Source organism: Choristoneura fumiferana, chromosome 28 (assembly GCF_025370935.1).
Source record: "Choristoneura fumiferana chromosome 28, NRCan_CFum_1, whole genome shotgun sequence".
NCBI lineage: Eukaryota > Metazoa > Arthropoda > Insecta > Lepidoptera > Tortricidae > Choristoneura > Choristoneura fumiferana.
The window spans coordinates 556134-560887 of NC_133499.1; positions in this window are offsets into that span (position 1 = coordinate 556134).

Below are 4754 nucleotides of genomic sequence, written 5' to 3' on the forward strand. Positions count from 1 at the left end.
TAAGTACTTAATTATCAAACTAACCAGATCAGGCATTCGTCTGGGGGCATCATTCGCGCAACTCGAATATTATTCAAGGGATAGAAGTAGAAGTTTCTCAAAATTATCTGCATCGTGAAATGGAACAAATTCTTGATTTTGTGTAAAGTTTACGTATTGTATCCTAGTCAAGATACATCACGCATATCATGATATATACAATTTCGTTCCCCAGAGCCACAAACCATTTATTATTCGCAGAAAAAATGAAGATCTTCTAAATTGTTCCTTATTTTGTTTGTCCTTGCGAATTTTATATTACCGAAGATGGAATGTTTTCCAAGTTGAGTTTTTACTATTGCACGTACATTATTTTTAACAAGTTTCAGTAAAGAATTGATAGGGATAAATGCGAAAGGCAAAAAAAACGAGTTTGGCACGATTCGGTGGCGCAATTGTTTTAATCAAACGCTCGCGACGGATATTAGCAAGCCGAACAATTGCAGATTCCAACAAAATGGCTCCTTACAAGAAATTGTTTCGCTTGAACAGGGAAATATTATATTTTTCGTTTGATTCCGCTCGTAGCTGCGCAATGCGTTGTATAACTTATTGTTTGTGAAATTGCCTGTTTAAAGCTGGAGTTAGATGTGCACAATCAACCTCATTTCAGTGTTGTTGTCTCGTATACCTACCTACGGAGAGTTAGTTTGTGTACACCAATTTTTAAAATTTCACTAGAAGGCCTGCCTTTGTCGAACGTTCTTTCTCTTATAATATCGCCATATCATCATTTAATATTAATCGAAATCAGGGTATATAAGCTTAAAAGAATGTCGAAAATTAAAAGAAAATCCTTGATTTAACATAAAGACAATCTATATAATTTTATCTATATTGATTTAAACAAAAGCTTAAACAACAAAATATGCCGAGAGTCTGTGTTTTGTCTGGGTTATTATTGCATTAAAAATAAACCCACCTATTTCCTACAGGATTTCACCAGGTAGTAAAGTGCGGGATGCGAAGAGTATTTTCCGCTAAAACGCTTGACATATCGTCAATCGTTTATTTTATTGCCATATATTGGGCAGAAAAACACGAAAATACCTATATCAATGAAGGGTTGAGCAATAAATTATTTGGGCCTCGAGCAAAAAAGAATGAGTTCCAAACCAATTTATCCGTTATTATAAACCACAAGGAAAAACCTGTATGCCAATATAATATTTTTCACAAAAAGTACACAGGGCAAGGTTCCAGCCATGCAAATCATTTTAATGGATAATTAACTCTCAAGGGAGAAACTTTTGCACATTTTTTTTACTGAATTTACGGGACATTTGAAGCTAATATTTAATTTTGTTACTTTGACATTTTTCTTACTCGGCTTTGAGTTTGTCCCCACAAAATACGGCGCTGCTTTCAAATTTTTCACAAGACTCCTTTTGTTTCAGAAACGGCCCCAGTTACACCAAGCGTGGCGTTGAGAACTCAATAAAACAATGTTGAAAAGATGCTTAAAGATGCAAAATATTTTTTTGTGAACATAAACCATGATTCCCCTTTAAGAGAACGCGCAGAATGCGACCTGGGTGTCCCGGACTAACGTGATGCAACTTGTAATGCTAAATTTCCTAATCATGTTCGACATAGTGTTCATATTCTTTCTGTTCCTGATCGCGGTGACGTGTGTAATGAATTATATGCCTGGGAAAAGCAAGCGGCAAGAAGTGATTGAGGAAGAAGTGGATGACGACGTGATTCCGCCGCCTCCGTTGTTTGATGATGACTGCTTGCCTTCGACCAGTCGCGACACGTATGTCGTGATACCGCCGCCGATGGACCACGTCGCAAACGCTAAAGACGGATGTCCCATACACGTGGTGTAGTATAAGCACTGAATAATATGTAAGAAATCATTCTTTAACCAATTTGTACCTACGTTAAAATAAAATAAATTGAACGGATATGATCGTATTTGGAGAACTTTTAAATGTTGAGATTTTACATACATAATCTGTTCTCTTTAGTTAATTGTATTTTCATTTATCTTCAAGTTTCAATGAAGAAATATCTCTGAGTCTGAGTCTTTTACATACCTCACATGTATCGTTCTAAATTAAAGGAACTTTTCATTAACTATTGCAACAGAAATTACTGTGTGAGTGCTTGCCAAATTTGAATTGGAAACATTATATATATCATTCCTTTTTGCATGTTCTCTGAGATAAAAATATGTAGACATATAAAATTGCGACAGTTTACTTACAGTACTTATATTTCAAGTAATATTTGGAAATAAATACTCTCCATTTTCATAGAATAACATTGAGCCTTCATAACAATTTGTAATAGTTTTCCTCCCGATATTATTGTGGGGATAAACTGAATTGGTTCTTGCGTGTAATGTGATTTATTTAATAATTTCAGTTTCGTCTATTTCAGATCAACGTAGGAGTTTATTAAGAAGAAGCCTTATGAGAATGTAGATGTCGAAAACAAAATGTAGGCATTTTTTACCAATTTGTCATGTATAAGTAAAATTTCTTGTTATATAAGACTAAAAGGTGGAATTTGGGACTCAAGTGAATTGTACGAACACTGAGTAGTTCAATATATCGGGAAGATACCATGTGATTTTGCGAACGCATTCGCTCTCCGAGGAAAGTGGACGTGCGACATATACTCGTTGTTTTGGATCGATATAAGTAGGCCACTTAGCGTGTAAGGAACCGATTGTGTAGTTTAACACTTAACGCCTAAATTATTGCTTAACTTTATATTTATTAGTGAGCAAACTGATCTCAATTACGTTTGCCTATGCAGTTTCTTTCATAACCATTCATTATTGACTATACAACTAACGGTAGATTAGTTTGTTACAAACTACTATTGTTTTGTTTTGCTATTGTACCAAAGGTACGTTCTGTGCAAAGTGTTCACATTTCGTGTACTACAAGTGCTTGTTTAAGATAAATGTGACTGAATAATAGGTAACATAGATAAGATTTATATGTTATAGTAAAAACCGTACGCTCTACTTAAGCTTGTAATTCTTGATAGGTTGTAAATTATGAATTGAAAAATTGTTTTTTTTGTTCTTCCAGTCACTTGGATTTTCATTAATTTGTATTGTTATTTTAAAGCTCCAATTATTTTAAAGGCATTTTGCTGCAGCTGGTGTTAAATTCAAAGCTAAAACATGATTGATTGATTAATCAGCTTTCGTTGCTATAATACATGTTATTAATCTTTCTGAAAATATTAATTGATTAAATTATCTTCAAAACCACTCAAGTTTTTTTTTTCAAAAGATAGCAAATAATAATGACACGGAGACAGATTTTTATTTGATTGATGAGATATCGAAAAACAATGTTGATAATACACATTTCCAATGAAAACCAGCTTATAATTTCACAGTAAAACAGCAACTTATTTTCATTAACATGAACGACTAACGTACTATGAACTAAAATAATTTCCTTGCTCACCCCGCGACCTACAATAGCTAAGCTTATGCAAAATATGCGTGTTCATGCAGTTCCTCCACCTCACACTGTAAGAACACACACAAATCACACAACCCATCTATCACCACCACCACACTACACTGACGCGTTTTGAACTCAAACAGAGCTCATCTTCAGAGTGACAACAAACCGTACACATGTACATGTATGCTGGGGTAGCATGGTGTACGGTTGTGTCACTCTGAAGATGAGCTCTGTTTGAGTTCGAAACGCGTCAGTGTAGTGTGGTGGTGTGATAGATGGGTTTGTGTGATTTGTGTGTGTTCTTACATTGTGGAGGTGGAGGAACTGCATGAACACGCATATTTTGCATAAGCTTAGCTATTGTAAGTCGCGGGTGAGCAAGGAAATTATTTTAGTTCATTGATATGGACCTCCGCAAAGTAACGCCTGATTCAATAAATTGACTAACGTACTGTTTAATCTTTTTTTTTTTTTTTTTTTTTTTTAAATCTTTATTTATTATGGAACTTTGATCAAACGATAATGAACATGTCAGTTCCCAAAGGCCTAACTATAAAAACACCACAACAGCTATAAGATTTAAATGAGTAACAACTCGTGCCAAGAGGGACTGCTATGTCCTCCAAAACCATACCACCGATCCCCTGCCACAGGGTGGCAAACCTGCGCACGGATTCTTTTACACAGAACTCGGAACCAATGTCAACCACAAATATGTCTACTTACTTATCTTAAAAAATCCGTATACAATCTAGCAGCCTGCGACCAAGGCTCCGACAATATGGCTTGGAAAATACCAACATTAAGACATTGACATTCCAAATTGAGTAAAACATATTCCTTCTTGGCTCGAGTCCTTACACACTCCATTAATAGGTGGAAAACATCTTCAACCACATCGCACTCAACACAATTTGAGACTCTGCCTTTCTCATTAAATGCGCAAACTTATTTAAAGGAACATGACCAGATCGAAGTCTATGCGCACAAATAACTTTTTGCTCTGGAGAGACTAACAGATCAAACCCAAGGTACATGAGGAGGCTCAGACTGCATTGTCCTATACAAATAACCCTTGAACTGAGACCGGCTGTTCGTGCTCTTTCCAGAGGTCATGACATTTGTTCTTATAACGCAAAATTACCTCAGAAAAATTCAGGAGCAATCACGATCTCTGTTCCTTCACTAACAGCAGACGCGGCTAGCCGATCAGTTCCTCGTTCCCTACTAAGCCAATATGTGAAGTAAAACCACTGATTTTTTAAACAAACTGTT